Raw genomic sequence first — 20697 nt, forward strand, 5'->3', positions numbered from 1 at the left:
GGAACAATAGCGGGGAGCGCCCCGGCGCGCAGCCCGCGCAACGCGGCGGAGGGAGCCTGCCCCCCCCCCCCCTCCGCCAAATGGTCTCGGCCAAGCGCTGGCCCCGCCCGGCCGGGAGGGGGCGGCCGTTGCGCTGCGTGAGGGGCGTGGTGCCGGGCGGCCGCGGCGGCCCCAGCATCGCCTGAGGGCGAGGCAGGAACCTGCGCTGCCCGCCAGGTGGCACGCAGCCCCCGCCGGCACACCGCCGGCCCTCAGACCTGCAGGAGTCGAAATAGCACAGCAATAGGACATATACAGTGTAATAGAACGTATATAATATCAATAATAGAACAGCACGAAGGGCTGTGCCAGGAGCCGCGTGATTAAACGTTGCCCCGAACTCTTCAACTGGTGGCTGCTGTTTGTCAGAGCCATCCTGTCAAATGGTCGTCCTCTCTCATTGCGGTACCTTGCTGCGATTCAGCCAAAATTTAATCTGTCCTTGATGCTAGGCATCCTTATTTCACACTTGATCGCACCTAGCTCATACTGGAGATGGGGATCTTGCACAAGTAAAACTTGGTTACCTGACCTGAAATGTAGCAGAGTTAGCAGACATTTTTCGTCAAAAGGCCTGTCTGAATTTCAGTGATGAGCATGTTTGCTAGCACTGTCAAAAGACCAGTTCGATAGCTTCTGCCTGCCTGTAACTTGAAAGCTCCAGTGCTGTTTCATGCAGCTACAAAGGAACTTCTCTTCCTTGCTTATAATGAGTTATCTACAGCTATTGTTGTTGGTAATAAGTTCTTAAATATTTTTATTATATATATATGCAACCACAGAAAACAGAATAAAGAGAACAAGAGCATGTGTTGAGTCATCTGTGTAGGCCCTGTGCCAGGTTACTTGATTAAATATAAGCTTTGTGGACTCATCATACTAACCAACATTTATTGCACCGCTGAACATATTCTGTTCACCATTTCATAATAAATCATGTGACTTGTATCACAACACAGCCTCTGTCTCCTGTCACCATCCTGTCACCATACTGCAAAGGGGTAGATTCCTAGGCATGGCTTACAGTGAAATATCCTGTTTCCTCCATGTAAAGCGGGGGAAAATAGTAATAAAATATCTGGTGGATGCTGGGACATTCTAGGGCTGCCCTGGCCAAGCTGGAAATTCTGGTCACACTGGGCTCTGATGAAATATTCAGGAGGTAACTCGGTGAAAAGAGTGCCATGTAGTAAAACTAGTAGCACTTTAACCAGCTCCTTGGAAGTTTCCATTCCCAGCATGACAAAACTCTCATTGATTCAGGAGTTCAATCCAAGGACACTCTGGCACGCCTTGCTTTTAGTGGGCTGAAACCAGGTGGTGAAATCAGAGTACAAAGTAATATACAAAACACCCTTGCAAGAATGTCTAATAAGCGTAGCTGCTTCAAAATTATTTTTCTGTATTTTAGCCTGGAACAGCAAAACACAGGATGTTTTTGTTTGTTTATTTTTTAACAGTAATTTTTTTTGTTCTATTTGAAAGGAACGTGTTCTTTTATAAAATAACAAATTTGTGTGATGGCTAGCAAGACTGCATTATACGACAGGAAAGTGATGTAATAGGATAGTGACAAGTACTATCAATGTTAGCACCATAAAACAGCTGATATAATCTACTGAACACTTTCTGGTAATTGCGGAAGATTCTAGCAACTACCATTTGCATGTTACAAAATAACGTGACATACAAAGCTTGTCTGATTACTTACTGGCGCAATTCAGATGTTGCAGAAATATGACATAACTGTGTAGCACCTCATGCTTTTTGAAAGTTTGTATTTGGTTTGAAAGTTCATGTGTGTTCAAAAGTTGCCCTCAGCTTTTTCCTTCTTACTGCCCTTTCTCCACACTGAACCCTCAACTGGCTTCATGAAAAGTGCACAGCACCACTTTCAACTAGCTCAACTGCTCTCACTGGTCTTTGCACAGCATTGGATCATGCCATGTATACGTACCTCATGGTTAGCACTTAAAATTCTGTGTGTTTTAAAGCTGCTGAAGAACACAAGCTTTCTTCACAGATTATATGCATTTTACAGCCATCCCTATGACAGGTGTCTCAGTTTAAGCAGCTGTGATCTCACGAGTTGTGATAAGGCCGAATCATGCCGACCCAGATCAACATGTTTGAACCAGTCTATCACGCAGTATAAGAGCAATTCAGAAGTTTGATGTAGATTTTTAACCTGCTATGAAACAAAAGATATAATTCAGTGTGATTAGTGGTTTGGTGCAATCCTGAGGGAGAATCCTACCCACAGAGGTTTTGGTAACAAAAGAAGTCATACAGAGCAAGGTATCTCAGGCAGCTTCCATTCCTAAAGATGAGTAAGTAAAATTCTCATCTGTTTGAGAGTCTGTGTTCCAAAATACAGAATTCCTTGGAAAACAAAACAGATTGGTATCAGGATTCCCACAATGAAATGTAGAAAAACAAGACTGTTGAGATGTCAGAGAAGTTGTTTGGGAGTAGTTAGCTGTGTCATCAGGAGTTGTGCAATACCTTGTGGCTGAATAGATGCTAGGGAACTCATAAGTGAGTGTCAAGATTGTTCTGATCAGTAGTCCTCTGAAAATGGCATGCAAGACTGTGTTAGATAAAGCAGGTAGCTGTGAAAAGTTAGGAAAATCGTAAACAAATACAGCTAGATGGGTATTGGTTTTCCAACTCATTAAATGTAAATAAATAAATAACTTAAATCATAGGATATCCCAAATTCGAAGGGACCCACAGGGATCATCGAGTCCAACTGCTGGCTGTGCACAAAACCATCCAAAAACCTGACTGTGTCTGAGAGTGTTGTCCAAACACTTCTTGAACTCCAGCAGACTTGGTGCCATGACCACGGCCCTGGGCAGCCTGTCCCAGTGCCCGACCCCCCTCTGGGTGCAGACCCTTTCCCTAACCCCCAGCCTGACCCTCCCCTGTCCCAGCTCCATGCCGTTCCCTCGGGTCCTGTCGCTGTCCCCAGAGAGCAGAGCTCAGCGCCTGCCCCTCCGCTCCCCTCCCCTCGTGAGGGAGCTGCAGGCCGCCATGAGGCCTCCCCTCAGCCTGCTCTGCTCCGGGCTGAGCAAACCCAGGGACCTCAGCTGCTCCTCACATGTCTTTCCCTCTAGACCCTTCAACAACTTTGTAGCCCTCCTAATACTTTTATGTCCTTCTTGTACCATGGTGCCCAAAACTGCACCCAGCACTAAGCACTGAGGTTGCACTAGCACAGGGCAGAGCAGGACAATCCTTTCCCCCCACCAGCTGGCAGTGCTGTGCCTGACACACCCCAGGGTACGGTTGGCGCTTTGGGCTGCCAGAGCACACTGCTGGCTCATGTTCAGCTTGCTGATGATCAAAACCCCCAGATTCCTCTCCACAGAGCTGCTCTCCAGCCTCTCATCCTCCAAGTCTGTACATAAAGTCAGCGTTACCCCATCCCAGCTGCAGAATCCAGCACTTGATCTTGTTAAACTTCTTATGGTTGATGATTGCCCAGCCTTTTGGTCTGTCGAGATTTCTCTGCAAGGCCTCTCCACCCTGAAGGGAGTCCACAGCTCCTCCTAATTTAGTGTCATCTCTAAAAGTTACTTAGTGTGCATTTGGCTCCTGTGTCCAGAGCAATTACAAAGACTGTAGAGAAAAGGCCCTAAAATGGAGGTCTGGGGAACCCCACTATTTTGGATTGGTGAATCTGGATAATTTCGTTTTTCAATGAATTACACAGCAAAAAAAGAATTAATTCTTTTTTTTTTTTTTTTTAATATACTGTTCTGATGTGGAAAGTATTTTACTCTTAATTCCCACTTTCCATGGAAAAGAAAAAAAAAAAGAAGACAAAGGTACTAAAAGCTTACAGGAAAGGGCTATTTCTTGCAGGAAATAGCTTCTTAGAAGGGAGTAAGCTGAAGTGGGAATGAATATGGAGATAACAGGATATTTGATGTTTATGATAGTACAGAAGTTTGGGAACATTTTAAAAAAGAAAATAAGCCAGTATGTCAAAACTGTCTGTCTATGCCACAAGAATAAATTTCATGATGACAAAAGGAATTAAAATGAAAAGTAAAAAAATAGTGAGTACTGGTCCCACTTATGGGTTTTATTTAGAAGCGCTGGGAAGAACAGATCCCCTCTCAAAACCACAAAAAAAACCCAACATGTTGCCCCAATGGTAGATTTGCATTTTTTATGTCCAGGAACTACCTGCATTGTCCTCATTTCTCTTCTCTTTATGAAAGCTGAAGAGGTCTTATGAATTTTCATTACAAGAGAGAAACATTTTTCTCCTACGCAAGAGCATCATAAAGAGCAGAAGAATAAATAGTGTTTCTAATGACTGATATTGCAGGGAGGAGAAGACAAAGGAAATGGCTCAATTTTTTCCTCCTTGCTAATTATCAGCGTTTAAAATCATTCTCTTACCTTCCATGTGCTCACCATTACAGCTTTGTTCACACGCTAACAAATGACTGAGCAAAAAAAAAAAAGAGAGAGATTCTGCTGAAAATTACTAATTACAAAAGCAATGTGGAATTCATAATATTCCTGCCATCATGAATATACTCCCAATCTCATGTAGGGCATGTCTGCATTTGTTACAGCACTATCATCTATGCAAGTAAACCACACATTCATTTAGCAATCTGCTTTCTGCTGCATTTTAAAGAAATAGAACTAGTCATAGTTAATGCTTGCTGCTGCAAAGTGCCCCTTCTGAATGCATGCTATTTGCAACCACATTATCTTAATACAGGATATATTTGCACAACAGTGAGGGAAAGGTTAGCCATGATTTCTGCTCTTGTCTGTTGGGCTACATTACAATTGCTGCATACATGATCCTAATATTCCTCCTAGCAGCTTTTGCCAGACCTGTCCATGCTGTGAGCAGAGGAGTTACACAGCTCCTGCTGAACGAGTCTGAAAAAGTTGCCTCACTGTCACTTGCCTTGCTAGTAAACCTGGCCTAATGCTGCTCTACTGATCTGTTTGGGTTTTATGTGGGAAGGGCATGGTAGCAGGGAGGCTGCAGGGGTGGCTCCTCTGAGCAGAGCCCAGCAGCTGCCCCATGTCAGATCAGAGCCAGCTCCAGACAGCTCCAAAAGGGACTCCACTGCTGGCCAGAGCTGAGCCACGGAGCAATGCTGGTTGTGTCTCTGGGAGAGGAGACTGAAGAAAAGGGGGAAAAAAAAACTGCTGTGCAACAGCAGCTGGGAGAGGGAAGTGGGAAGCAGCCCTGCAGTCCCCAAGGTGAGTGCTGCAGGAGGGCAGGAGGTGCTGCAGGCAGGCGGCAGCAGTTCCCCTGCGGGCTGTGCAGGGAGAGGCCCCTGGTGGAGCAGGCTGTCCCCCTGCAGCCCATGGGTCCCACATGGAGCAGATCTCCATGCTGCAGCCCCACCACGGGTGGAGGAGCCCCCGGTGGAGCAGGTGGATGTGGCCTGGAGGAGGCTGTGGCCCTTGGAGAGCCCCCGCAGGAGCAGGCCCCGGGCCGGAGCTGCAGCCCGTGGAGAGGAGCCCCCGCAGGAGCAGGGGTTCTGGGGGGAGCTGCTGCTTGTGGGGGACCCGTGCTGGAGCAGTTTGCTCGTGGGGGATGGATGGACCCCGTGGTACGGAGCTGTGTGGGAGCAGGGCTTGAAGAGCTGCTGCCTGTGGGCAGCCCCCGCAGGCTCAGTTTGGGAAGGACGGCATCCATGGGAGGGACCCCACAGGGAGCAGGGGCAGAGAGGGACCGAGAAGGAGTGGTGGACACAAAGCATCAGGGACTGACCGCAGCCCCCATTCCCCTGTTCCCTTGCACTCCTAGGGGGAGGACGTAGAAGAGGGTGGATGAGGGGAAGGTGTTTTTAGTTTGCTTTTATTTTCTAGTCTGCTAGTGATAGGCAATAAATTGTATTAACCTCTGTACTTTAAGTCTGTTTTGCCCATGGCAACAATCATTGACTGATATCCCTGTCCTTATCTGAACCCTTGAGCCCTTTTCATCATGTTTTGTCCCCTTTTTTCTTTGAGGAAGGGGAGTGAGGGAGTGGTTATGATGGAGTTCAGTGGTCCAGCTAGGCAAAACCGCCACAGTATCTGCCGAGTCAACCAAAACTATGAATTCAAAAGATATGTGCAAAGTTACATAAGTAACACAAGACTGGTTTCTGATTTCTTTGGTTTGTGGGCAGTTGGGGTGGAATAAAGCCCTGAAGTTAAAAGAGGAAGAAAAACTTGTGATCCTGCCTCAAGCAATTCCTTAAAAACTATTTCCCTACAGTGAGTATACAGCACAGACAACATTAATACTAATTCCATAAACATGAATACTCTATTAAACCAGAAAAAGTACAAAATTATTTCTATTAAACATTCATGGATTTAAACAACTATGGGCAAAATTGAGGTGCACTTCCTCCAGAGTTAGCTGTTCCCCCATAGGCAGGCAAAGTTCTTATTAGGAACAATATTTAGGAGCAACAAATAAAATGAAGAATTCATTTTTTGCACTTAGTACTTTCTGAATCATTTCCTACACCAATGCCAAACCATGCACAACTATGGCATATGGTATCTAAAGGCAAGAACACACAGATATGAAGGAACAAAAGGCTGCTTCTAGGGTCAATGGCTACTAACAAATAGCTGTTGTTCTATCCGTGTGTTTCCTGTTTTTTTTTTTTTTTTTTCTTTTTTCTTTTTTTTTTTTTTTCCCCAACCTATCATGCATTTAACATACATTGTGTGATAAACAATCATTGCCCTTACCAGTAAGTAAGGTATTAAAGAAGAAAGTAGCCCTACTGCATTACTTAGGATAGAACAGTTAAATTAGATTAATTTCCTCATGTAAGTACTTCCAACTTCGTTGAAGTTCAAAGCATTTCATCGTGTTTTCTTTTACTTTCTCTTCAGTTTATTTGACTCTTTACTCAGCAGTGTGCAACCTATCATGTTAATATTGCAAATGTGTCAATTGTGCATATGCCAAAATGTTGGATCTGGTGACTGAAAAGAATGACAGACACAGGACTGTGAATGAGGAGAATGTGTCCATTAGTTCAAGCATGGACTTTTGTAGGTTATGTCCTTACTTAGAGGTTTGTATTAAATATTTTTTTCTAAGTAGAATATTGGCCTTAGTCCATCCACTTTTGCACCATCAGTTTGTCTCACAGTGCTCCTTCCAGCATGGACACTTGCTCTGAATCCCACACCAAATAAGACCTTCTGGTTTCCATCAAGTTCCCCAATGAACAATGGAAACTGTCTGCTGGCAGTTAATTCTTGTGCCATTGTGGTGGTTTTGCACCAATGACCAACTAAATGCCACCACACTGCTATCTCATTCCCCCTCTTCAAAGGAAGAGAGAGAGAGAAAATATGGTTGGAAACAAGAAAGGCTCACAGGATGATAAAGATAATATAATTGAAGGAAAAAGAAAAACAATTATCCTCTAATTTCCATCAGCAAACAATGTTCAGCCACACACTGGAAAGCAGGTCCTCAATTCACATAGCAGTTATATGGGAGGACACACATCTTCATAACAAGAGCCTTCCCTTCTCTTTTCCCCTTCCCCACCTTTTATTGCTGACTGTGACATTATATGCTATGAAATATCCCGTTGGTTGGTTTAGGTCAGCTGCCCTTGTGATGTCCCCTCCCCACCTCTTGTCCACCCCCAGCCTACTGGGTTTGGGGTGGTTGGAGGGTATCTGGATGCTGTGTCAGCTCCGCTCAGCAATAGACAAGTTGTTGGTGCAATACCAGTGCTGTTCTAGCTACAAGTGCAGAGCACAGCACTGTGTGGGCTGTTGTGGGGAAGGTGAACTGCATCCCAGCCAGACCCAGCACAGCCACACGTCAGGTCTGACAGACCTGTTCTCCAAGATGCTGCTGGGTAATTGTGTGTCACTGTAAGAACAGAAAGACTTCAGTGATCTAGATACTGCAGCTGGTGATGTTTGTTGCTAAATTATCTACGGTGTGCTTCTCTTTCAATACTCCCAGTTAAGCTGCATACATCAGAAATGAAAATGATTACAGTTTTGCTTTTTGGGAGTTATAATTAAAAATTGCTTTCTTTTGCACCTTATCCTCCTCAATAAATAAATAAATAAATAAATAAATAAATAATCATTACAGTTTTAGGAAAATTATATTCCATGTACTTTCTCAAGGGTATTCAAACCTGTGGAAGCTTGAAACAGCTCTTCTAACTCAGTAGTAGGTTCATGTGGACATGTTAAGAATGGAAAGAAAGAGAGAGAAAGAGAGAAGGAGAGTAGGAAAGAAGGAAAGAGAGAAAGAGAGAGAGAGAGAGAGAGAGAGAGAGGGAAGGAAGGAAGGAAGGAAAGAAGGAAGGAAGGAAGGAAGGAAGGAAGGAAGGAAGGAAGGAAGGAAGGAAGGAAGAAAGGAAGGAAGGAAGGAAGGAAGGAAGGAAGGAAGGAAGGAAGGAAGGAAGGAAGGAAGGAAGGAAGGAAGGAAGGAAGGAAGGAAGGAAGGAAGGAAGGAAGGAAGGAAGGAAGGAAGGAAGGAAGAAAAAGAAAAAAATGATATTCTCCTCTTGTAGTGGGCTATCAATCCATGGAAGAGAATCTATTTGAAGGACTGTTTTGAAGTACATTCTCATTTTCATGCTATATATTTAATACATTTTTACTGCCCGTCGTAGACCTGTTAACTAGCATTTGAGTTTCTGAACCTGTTGCCTTTGGAGGAGCTTTGCACCAAATCACTCAGAGCCCAATGTATTCTGGAAAAATTTTTGAGAAGATGCCATGAAATAATACATACCAAATGCAACCATGCTTTTGCTAGCATGTTGGTTCACCGCCCTGCCCTGCCCCTGGCTGTTCAGTCTCCACTTCACTACTCAATATCCAACTCATAATCCTCCAAAAGGTCAAATTTAGAAAGTCAGTCATGAATAAATCAGTCAAACAATCAAACAGGCTGAGGACAATGCTTGTAGAGAAGGCACAAATGTGACTTCATGGGCTGGTCTCTACCACCATATCTAGTTTCATTTCAGTAATACATAAACTCAAAGCCTTATTAATTACCACATTGGGCTGAGATTTTTGCATACATAAGGTTCAGATTCACAGTTTAAAATTCACCATTTTTGGCCTCACCCAACTCAGTGAGAATTATCTATAGTACAGTTTTGCTCAGGGTAAATGATATTGTTTTATTTGGCATATCCCAGTCATCCCATCAGTACAGCCAGATGGAAAATGAGTAAGTCTGAACTGAGAAGTCCAAGGAAGATCAGTAGCTCTTTCAAAACTGTGTAACATTCTGTCATTCTGACCTTTCTGTGAAGGAATTTAATCAACCATTCTATCTGCTTTTGTTTTAGCTTTCTCATAGACCTGTGCCAAGGGCATGGATCAGTGAATTAGTAGTGGAAGGGATAACAAAAGCCAGTTGTTTACTTGAGCACTCAGAAATGCTGCCAACTTGGTATCAGCTTGTTTACACAATTTGGTTAGTTTCTGAATGAATGTCAACACTATATTTAAAGGAAGAGAAGTGAATGTCATTATAAATTTGAAGGCACTTCCATTTCAGTCCTTAGAATATTCCTAAATTAGGTGATTAATTAAAGGTCATTCTTCACATTCTTGGCAAGTACTTCTGCTAACTATGTTTGTATCAGACAACTTCACTGTCTGATAGTTTTTGATAAATTCATAAAATTTATGTCAGCATATTCACAGCAGCCTCACTCACCTGAGAACTCCAGAAGAATCTTGAAGGATTTACAACAATTTCTCAGTAAACATTAAAACCTATTAAACGTTTAAATACAAAGTTCTGCCCAATGAATATCACTAGCAACTTGATCTAATGGGTTGCTTAAACTTTAAGCCAAGTTCTGATCTCAGATACTTCAGTTTAAATCCTCAGTAGAGTTTTGGAAATAAATTAAATAATAATTATTTAAATGAAAAGTAAACTATAGGATAGTCTCACTCTATATCTTATTTCTCCACAGTGTAATGAAACCCTATGTGTTCTACCTACATGGGAAAATTGTGCATTTATATGTTTGTCAGGAATATGGATTATATTCTACATTAGTAAAAAATCTAAATGATTTATTTTCAGAAATTCAAGTGTTAATATTATTGATTCCTCTACACTAGTTGACATTATTATACATACAGTCATTCAATCAATTTTTAGTTCTGAATCAACTTCTGAAGAATTGTGTGTGATACAAAAAGTTAAAAGATTCTCTAATGTGATCTTGCTTTCTCACCAGAATTTAGTAGGTCCAGCATTAATCAATATGATAAACATGTATCACTTCATTTCACTCTTCTTCACAAGTTGAATGTGCAATACAATATTTTGTTGTGACAGGACAGAGGTGATATTTTTTTTGTTCTTCTTCTTCTTGTTTATTCATTTGTTTATTTGGTTGGTTGTTTGGTTGTTTTTGGATTTGTTTTGAACTAGCTGTTTCCAAGCATTTCTAGGAGAGAAGAGAAACATGATAAAGACATGTGGTTAACTCCTTATTCATGTAAGAACACCAAGCCAGTTTCCCAGAAAATGCTGTCAATATGTAAACTTTCCTGTACAGAAATTTGCAGCAGAATGCCAAAGAAACAACACTATCAGAACTGGACTTCACTCTGAGCTCTAAGTGAACTTTTACTTTTTTTTTTTTTTTTTTTTCTCAGGACATAAGCTGCCTCCAAACATACCTTAAGAAGGAGCTGCAAGTAGTAAAGGTTGTTAAAGGTTTGGACAGTCATGTTAATGATTGCTGCAATGTAATATCATAGAATCATATCATAGAATGGTTTGGATTAGAAGGGAACCTAAAGATCATCCAGTTCCAACCCCCTGCCATGGGAGGGACACCTCCCACCAGACCAGGTTGCTCAAAGCCCCAACCCGCCTGGCCTTGAGCACCTCCAAGGATGGGGCATCCGCAGCTTCTCTGGGCAACCTGTGCCAGGGCCTCACCACCCTCTGAGTGAAAAACTTCCTCATAATATCTAATCTAAATCTTCCCTCTTTAAGTTTAAAACCATCCTTCCTTGTCCTGTCATTGTCTGCCCAACTAAAAAGTTGTTCTAATTTTTTTTTTTTATAAGCCCCCTCTAAGTACTGAAAAGCTGCAATGAGCTCTCCCCTCAGCCTTCTTTTTTTTTCAGGCTGACCATTTCCAGCTCTCTCAGCTTTTTTTCATAGGAGAGGTGCTCCAGACATCTGATCATCTTTGTGGCCCTCCTCTGGACCCACTCTAATATGTATACATCTATGCAGAACTTTTCATCAGTAAAACTGAGCACTTCACTGAAGAAATATATTCCCTCTTTATTTTGTTCAGAAACTACGGATATCAGAAAATCTGCATATCAGGTAATTGTTCTGCTTAGTTTATATTATAAAGACATTCTTGCAAAGGCATGGCTTAAAGCTGCATTATTATATAAGCTTCTTCACATTCACTTAAGTGGATTTTTTTCTGACTAGCGCAACTTCTGTTTGTCATTCATTTTCTGGCTTGGTGGTTTAAAATTAAAGGCTACAGGTCTCCTCACACAGCAACTTTTTGACTTCACAGTAGTCAAAGAACAGTGATTTGCTTGTATGATTTGCTCTGTTGTATCAACTTGTATCATTACAGCTTGTTGGTGTCTACCTGAATAGAGCTTTTTGACTTATAGTCAATTTTTAATCACAGTTGCTTACGATCTTCATTTTCTTTAATTTAGACAACATGGAGAACAATGTGCTGTCTCTGACTACTGGATGATTTCTTGGTAAATTAAAGCAAAGTCCATTAATATCCAGTGCCAGCATAAACCCTTGTGGTGAACACTATAGTAGAGAACAAAGAGCTGCCAAATCACTAATCAAACAACTTTAAGAGTAAATAGAATGTCATATATATGTATTAAATGAAAATATTTCAGCACGGAAGCTTTTGAACAGGACAATGGAGTCTTTCTGAGAATGTAATTCAGATCTTCATATGTTGGAGAGAAAACTGTTTTTCTTCAGGATGGCAATGATCCTACTTCCTTGCAAAGTTACAGAGATGGCTTTTAGGCATGTTCCAGCAAGTTAGGATAAAAAAACATAAATCAGAATATCACTTTCTGACATATAATTAACTTTCACTAATATTTTTTTTTCTTTTTTTTTTTTTTTTACATTATATTGCAAACCCCGATTTTTTTACTTGGAAAGCAGTCTTGTGTGTTTGTTTTTATATTTTCACAGGCAACTTTCTTTTGTAAATTTGTTTCACTGTTTCAGGAGGTGACCAGAAGCATAAGGTCCTTCTGGACTTTTAGAGAGGAAAAAAGTATGGTATTTTTCAGTCTTCTGGGGGCTGAAAATACTTAACATGAACAGAGCTAATCCTGAAGTCTTACTAGAGCACCGAGAGCAAGAAATAAAATCCTTTCTCTCACAAGCTTCCAACTTGTAACTCATTAAAAAGAGGTAAATACTATTTTTCTTTTCTTTTTTAATACTTGTGTCTGCCACAAAACAACATCACTTGTGAACACTACATGGTAAGACTGGGCTTAGGAAAAGAAAGACCGATGCAAAAAATCTGAAGGAATCCAGCACGAATTTTGCCCTATACTAAAGATCAGTGGAGCAAATATGAGAAGTAAGTTGTTTTTTCCTCTTTCTGGATATTTTAATCATAGTGTGTAATTGTACATAAGTGAACTAGAGTGAAACTGTATGTTTATCAAACAATACTAAGTAAAGGTACTAGCTGTTCTTAACCTAGAAAGAATAAAACTGTTAAAAGGCATAAGTTATATATGAAGAGGAAACTCAGGAAATTCTTACAAGACATTTAATTTTCAGTCTTATAGTCTTAAGGAACCTCACATTCAGCATCTGTCTGTGACAGATATGAGACACTGAAACATGAATAAAATATTTATGTGTAAACCAGATTTAGAATATCATAGAACATCCTGAGTTGGAAAGGACCCACAAGGATCACTGTGTCCAACTTCTATTTAAACATAGGGGAAAAAAAAAAAAAAAAAAAAAAAAAAGTTGGTGAATTGCAGAATGTAAATAGACCAGCCAGACCAGCCTGTAATTAGGACCCCGCATTTACCCTCTGGGGCAGAACAGTAATGGGCTACATGACCAAACCACGAACTCTTAGGGACATAAGAAACAAGACAGATTTGGAAACATGTCTGCAAAATTCAGTGGAATGAGTTTGAAATAGACACTGTAAAAGACTATATAAAGCGTACAATAAAGTAGCATCCAGTTCATATGATTATGTGACATCCAAGCTTACAGTAAAGCTGCAACCAGGTAATAATCAGATCTTATACTGTTATATGTTCATGTGCACTAAATATACAAGTTAAATACAATCTTGGAAATACACACATAATAATTTTCTTAGGGAATGGAGCACCTAGTCCATTACCGGAAAATATCAGCCTACACATTTTCTTCACGGCTGACATAATAGAACAAAACTCCCCAAGGAGTGACAGAAAATCACAGGACAGGATCCTGTGTTCAGATCCAATACTTTGGCATTTTCTCAGCAACCACATACAGGGTACATTTATGAAGGTGGTACACAGGACTGACTACCCAAGGGGACAGAGCGGGACATTCTGTTTCCAGCAGAACAAGTTTGGTAAAAAAACAGCTGACGTCTCATTCAGCTGATTTCAGCTAAGAGAGCCATGCAACTATAGAAAAAGGAACCCACAACAATAGATAATGTGCAGCCTAACCATAAGTGTGTGAAAATTCAGAAATAAGGGAAGTATTGATTTTACAGAAATTAGACAAAATGTCATAACAAAAAAAAAAGTAACATGGGGAAATTATGAGTAGATATTGAGGTCTTAATGATAAAGAACAAAGCAAAGAGAAGAGTCTTTATATGCTGTACATATAAATAATACCAGAAGGAACTTCAGATTCAACATCCTGAAATGGCATTAATTTGTTTGGATATGTTGGGAAAAAAAAGTGATGATACTGAGTCTTTTTCTACCTCACTTTTAGAAGTAGTAGTACCAGAGACTATAGCATGAAATCATGTTAGCTAGATGTGTTATACCAATAACCCTGAAGTTTGCAACTTAAGCAAAATGCAAATAAGAAGCGTAGTACTAGACTGTGAGTTTATGCAACAAATGATAGTAAAACAGTGTCATTATAAAAATATAACTAAATCATAGATGCTATTCGCATGATATCGGATCATAAGTTAGCCATTTATAGTAAAAAGGAAATACATGTTTATCTAGTAAAACACAAAACACAAACACAAGAGTCTATAAAACTATTTATTGTGGAATTGTTCCTCCCAGCTACAGCAACAGACTACCTTCAACAAAGACAGGAAGGAGAAATGAGACTACTGGGACTTAAATGAAAAAAAAAAAAAAAAAAAAAAAAAAAAAAAAAAAAAGGGCTGTGAAGTAGCCCATATATGATAGAAAATCTAAGGAAAGGCTTGAGCAGCGCATTGCAGATACACAGTCTACAGTCTTTCAAAGCGTGCAGTTAGATCACCTCAAAGCTATTGTGATATGGGGCTCTGAAGTTCATGATATGTTACAAAATTGTAGAGAAGAGAGGAAGTGAACTCACACGCTAGTTTAGAATTCGTGATGAATATGTATAGATATGTGTATGCATATTTGTGTGTATGTATCTGTATTATATTATATATAAAATATATGGCCTGTGAGAAGCAGCCCTGCAGCCCCCAAGGTGAGTGCAGCAGGCCTGCGGGCTGTGGAGAGGCCCCTGGTGGAGCAGGCTGTCCCCCTGCAGCCCATGGGTCCCACATGGAGCAGATCTCCACACTGCAGCCCCCCCATGGGTGGAGGAGCCCCCGGTGGAGCAGGTGGATGTGGCCTGGAGGAGGCTGTGGCCCATGGAGAGGAGCCCCCGCAGGAGCAGGGGTCTGGGGGGAGCTGCCTCCCACCCGTGGGGGACCCGTGCTGGAGCAGTTTGCTCTTGGGGGATGGATGGACCCTGTGGGACAGAGCCATGTGGGAGAAGTGCATGAAGGACTGTATCCTATGAGAAGGACCCCATGCTGTAGGAAAGTGTGAGAAGGAGCAGCAGAGAGGAGCTGATAGGGACTGACCCCAGCCCCCTTCTCCATCCCCCTACACCACTTGAGATGGGAGGATGAGGAGTCAGGAATGAAGGAGCTACATCTGAGAAGGAGGGGTGGGCAGTAGGAGGTAGGGGGGAAGGTGCTTTTAGATTTCTTTTTATTTCTCACCAACCTACTTTTTCAACTTTAAAGAGAATAAATTAAATTATTTTTCCTCTGTTTGGGTATTTTTTGCCTGTGGTACTAGCTGTTACATGATCTCCCTGCCTTTGTCTCAACCCCCAAGCCTTTTTATTGTGTTTTCTCCCTCTGTATTTCTGAGGAGGGGGAGTGAGAAAGTGGCTGGATGGGGCTGGCAGCCAGCCAAGGTGGTACAATGAGAGGCACCTTTTTGTTATACCACCATGGCAGTGCAAGGAGAGGCCCCTAATTTAACCAGTGTATGTTTTATAGTCAATTTCAGCATTTCAAAGCTGCAATTCACTCCATGCCTATTTTTTATTCTGTAATTAGTGCTAGCTGCCAGCCCATTTCTTGGAAGAAGTTTGTCCCAGGAGGACCTTGATCATGCAGTACAGGCATGGTTTGCTCAAATTAAACTTATTTTAAACTCACCTGGAAAAAAAAAAAAAAAGCCCCCTCCCACCCCAGGCACAAAACAAGCAGCATAGAGAATCTAGGCAAGAACATCTACTGTCTCAAAATTTTACAACAGAGGGAAATGCCACTAGTGATGACTACAGAAAACAAAAATGCAAATTTCTGGACTGTAGCAACTCTTTCCTTATGGAATGTTAATGCAGCAAAGTCACAGTCTTCAAAAAATCATAGAACCACTGAGGCTGGAAAAAACCTCCAAGGTTATCTGGACCAACCATTCCCCTACCACCAATATCACCCATTAAACCATGTCCCTAATCACAGAATCACAGAATCACAGAATTTTCTAGGTTGGAAGAGACCTCAAGGTCATCGAGTCCAACCTCCAACCTAACGCTAACAGCCCTCCACTAAACCATATCCCTAAGCTCTACATCTAAGCGTCTTTTGAAGACTTCCAGGGATGGTGACTCCACCACTTCCCTGGGCAGCCTGTTCCAATGCCTCACAACCCTTTCTGTAAAGAAGTTTTTCCTAACATCTAACCTAAAACTCCCCTGGCTCAACTTAAGCCCATTCCCCCTCGTCCTGTCACCAGGCACGTGGGAGAACAGGCCAACCCCCACCTCGCTACAGCCTCCCTTGAGGTACCTAAAAAGAGCGATAAGGTCACCCCTGAGCCTCCTCTTCTCCAGGCTGAACAAGCCCAGCTCCCTCAGCTGCTCCTCGTAGGACTTGTTCTCCAGGCCCCTCACCAGCTTCGTCGCCCTTCTCTGCAGCCGCTCAAGCACCTCGATGTCCTTCTTGTAGCGAGGGGCCCAAAACTGAACACAGTACTCGAGGTGCGGCCTCACCAGAGCTGAGTACAGGGCGACGATCACCTCCCTAGCCCTGCTGGTCACGCTGTTCCTAATACAAGCCAGGATGCCGTTGGCCTTCTTGGCCACCTGAGCACACTGCTGGCTCATATTCAGCCGACTGTCCACCATCACTCCCAGGTCCTTCTCTGCCTGGCAGCTTTCCAACCATTCCTCTCCCAGCCTGTAGCTCTGCTTGGGGTTATTGCGCCCCAGGTGCAGGACCCGGCACTTGGCCTTGTTAAACTTCATGCAGTTGACCTCAGCCCATCGGTCCAGCCTATCCAGATCCTCCTGCAGAGCTTTTCTACCCTCAAGCAGATCGACACACGCACCTAACTTGGTGTCATCTGCGAACTTACTGAGGGTGCACTCGATGCCCTCGTCCAGATCATCGATGAAGATATTAAAGAGGACCGGCCCCAGCACCGAGCCCTGGGGGACGCCACTAGTGACTGGCCTCCAACTGGACTTGGCTCCATTTACCACGACTCTTTGGGCCCGGCTATCCAGCCAGTTTCTAACCCAACGAAGCGTGCGCCAGTCCAAGCCAAGAGCAGCCAGTTTCTTGAGGAGAATGCTGTGGGAGACGGTGTCAAAAGCCTTGCTGAAGTCAAGGTAGACCACATCCACAGCCTTTCCCTCATCCACCCAGCGCGTCACTCTGTCATAGAAGGAGATCAGGTTCGTCAGGCATGACCTGCCTTTCATAAAGCCATGCTGACTGGGCCTGATCGCCTGCTTCCCCTTCAAGTGCTGCATGATGACTCTCAGGAGGATCTGCTCCATGAGCTTTCCTGGCACTGAGGTCAAACTGACAGGCCTGTAGTTTCCTGGGTCTGCCCTCCGGCCCTTCTTGTAGATGGGCGTCACGTTTGCTAGCCGCCAGTCGATTGGGACCTCCCCCGATAGCCAGGACTGTTGATAAATGATGGACAGCGGCTTGGCCAGCTCCTCTGCCAGTTCCCTCAGTACCCTTGGGTGGATCCCATCTGGCCCCATCGACTTGTGCACATCTAAGTGCCGTAGTAGGTCACCAACCAGTTCTTCATGTCCCTAAGCACCATGTCCAACACCTCTAGGGATGTTGACTCCACCATATACACGGGCAACATGTTCCAATGCCTGACTGCTTTTTCTGAGAAGCAATGTCTCCTAATTTCCAACCTAAACCTCCCCTGAAGCAATTTAAGACTATCTACTGTAGTCCTATCACTAGTTATCTGTGAGAAGAGGCCAACCTCCACCTCACCACAACTTCCTTTCAGGTTGTCGTAATGAGCACTGAAGTGTCCCCAGAGTCTCCAGACTAAACACCCCCAGTTCACTCAGCCACTCCTCTTAGGACTTGTGCTCTAAGCCCTTCACCAGCTTCGTAGCCCTTCTCTGGACATGCTCCAGGGCCTCAGTATCTTTATTGTAGTGAGGAGCCCGAAGCTGAACACAGCACTTGAAGTGCGGCCTCACCAGAGCTGAGTACAGATGGATGATCACCTCCCTGGTCCTGCTGATTACACTACTCCTAATAGAAGCCAGGATGCTGTTGGCCTTCTTGGCCAGCTGGCCATACTGCTGGCTCATGTTGAGGCAAGCATCATTCAGCACCCCCAGATCTGCACAGCTTTCCAGCTACTTTGCCCCAAGTCTGTAGTGCTGCATGGGGTTGTTGTGGCCAATGTGCAGGACCTGGCACTTAGCCATGTTGAACCTCATCCGCTTGGCCTCTGCCCATCAACCCATCCTGTCCAGACCCCTCTGCAGGGCCTTCCTACCCTCCAGTAATCAACACTTCCCCCCAGCTCAGTGTCATCTGCAAACTTACTGAAGGTGCACTCAATTCCCTTATCCAAGTCATCAATAAAGATACTAAAGAGGAAGTCCTTTAAAACAGGATTCAATAATGAGATTAAGAACTTCTACCTTCCTGGCATTAGATATTAGGATCTAACATCTTTGTAGTTATTGATCTGAACTATCACAAGAAACAGCGATATTCAGAGAAGTGATCTTTTTTAAAGGTTAGCAGAGAAGCTATGAACATTACAAAATGCTACATAGACGTCTGGCTTTTCAAAACCAGGAACTTTTATTTCCTTAACATTGGTAAATTTCAAGAGGTACAAGAATAAGCAGTGAGCATTAGGTTAAAAATTATTTGCATCTCAAACTTATGACAGAACATAAAGAGAAAAAACACAAAGCTTTTAAAACATTGTATATCCTTTATATTTTCCAGGAAAAAGTCTAAAAGCCTGGAGGCAGCTGTCAAATGACAAATGAGATACTAGTGTCAATTTAGAGCACACATACCTATGAGACAGATGTCCTCCTAGCAGAAATACATTTAAGCTGTATTCTCCTGAACCATAACTATGTAAGTGCACAGAAAACTCTGTCCTTGAAACTTAATCTGAAGTATGTTGTTTATATGCCTTTTTCTCACTAGTTTGCCAGTACTACCATTGTTATCAAATATTCACATACAGATGGCTTTTGTGCAACTGAGTCAAGATTTACAACAAAATCAGTGATAAAATTTCCCACATACGACTTTGCTTTTTTTTTTCACTTTTGTCTTTTTTTTTTTTTTTTTTTTAACTCTTCCAATTGTTTCATTGGCTTCCTTTATCAGTACTTCCAAAATTTTGAATTAAATCTCTATCTTTTTGTGTGTTTGTTTGTTTTGTTTTTGTTTCACAGCTGCCACAGTGTCACATCTCTTAACAGTGCATCCCACAGCAGGGAGGTCAACTTCTGCACCGTCATTTAAGCATTCCAGCTTCAAGGTTAGAATCATAGAATCATTAAGATTGGAAGAGACCTCCAAGATCATCTGGTCCAACCATCCCCCTACTGCCAATATTGCCTACTAACCCAAGTCGCTAATTACCACATCCAACTTTTCCTTAAACACCCCCAGGGACGGTGACGCCACCAGCTCCCTGGGCAACCCGTTCCAATGCCTGACTATGGAACAAAAGAAGAAGAGCAAAAACCAGGTGGAAACCCACCTCGCCCATTTTCTTTCAGGATCAGTTGACAAAGACTGTACATGTAAATGTACTGTAACTGAAATGCACTCACTGAAACTGCACGAAGCTGCAATAAAAAAATTATGATTTTTTTGCCAGCATGGCAAAGGATTAGCCTCTCTAGTGCCCATCTACCAGGTGCTATACTATGTACCTGTGCAAAAGTCGGAGAATAGCAGATTTCTAAACGTCATGTATTTTTCGGAAATAACTGCTTTCAGTAAATATTTAATGCTTTTTCCCTCATCCCTCCCTTCCATTGGAAGTAGACAGAAACTTCTGTTTCTGCAGCAAAATACAGTCTCTAGTGCTTTATTTATTTTCGTCCAACACACTTCTTTGCCTTCGTAGTTGTGAATAATAAGGCAGGGGAAGTGAAAAACAATGAAAGAAAATGTTTGCCTTCGAAGTTTACCTTTTGTAAACCCAAGTCACCCTTTCATAAATACTCTTTGCACTGCAATGGCATTACAGTGCTTTGCAGACACTTTAACAAAAGAACAATACTTAAATTTACTCGACCTACGACTTCTCTTATTATTCTAATTTACGCATTTACATGCAGATAGAGAGTCTTCAGCCGTAACCGCAAAGCGTTACTGTCCATGTTTTCCCATGGACAAATGGGAAACCTTGTCTCCTTGCCCCCACATTTCTCACTCCCTCGGGAGCCTGTCACCAACCTCTGGGTTTCCAGAAAAAGCACCTTCTTAGTAAGTACCGCGCTCTACCAGAAGCTATCAGTTACAGACAGGTCTTTTTTTTTTTTTTTTTTTTTTTCTTCTTTCTTTCCAACTCTCCTGGGAAAAGGTAGGGATTGCTAAATTTGTGTGTAGTTAGTTACACACAGTTCCTCAACCCAAGAGGTATGCATATAAGAAAAAAATTCTTGACAACATGGAATCGCAAATTTCAGGCCCTGCAGCCCATTTCAATTTCAGTGGTCACCTACCACTGTCTGCCCATACCAGCCTTGAAAGCAAATCTCTTTTCTGGTGAGCTTTCAGCCCCTTGATCCTGCTTATCGTGCAAATGCACGAACCCCCAGTGGGAGCTCACGACTGGGTTGAGGAATGGGCA

This window comes from Aythya ferina, assembly GCF_964211825.1.
Source record: "Aythya ferina genome assembly, chromosome: Z".
Lineage (NCBI taxonomy): Eukaryota > Metazoa > Chordata > Aves > Anseriformes > Anatidae > Aythya > Aythya ferina.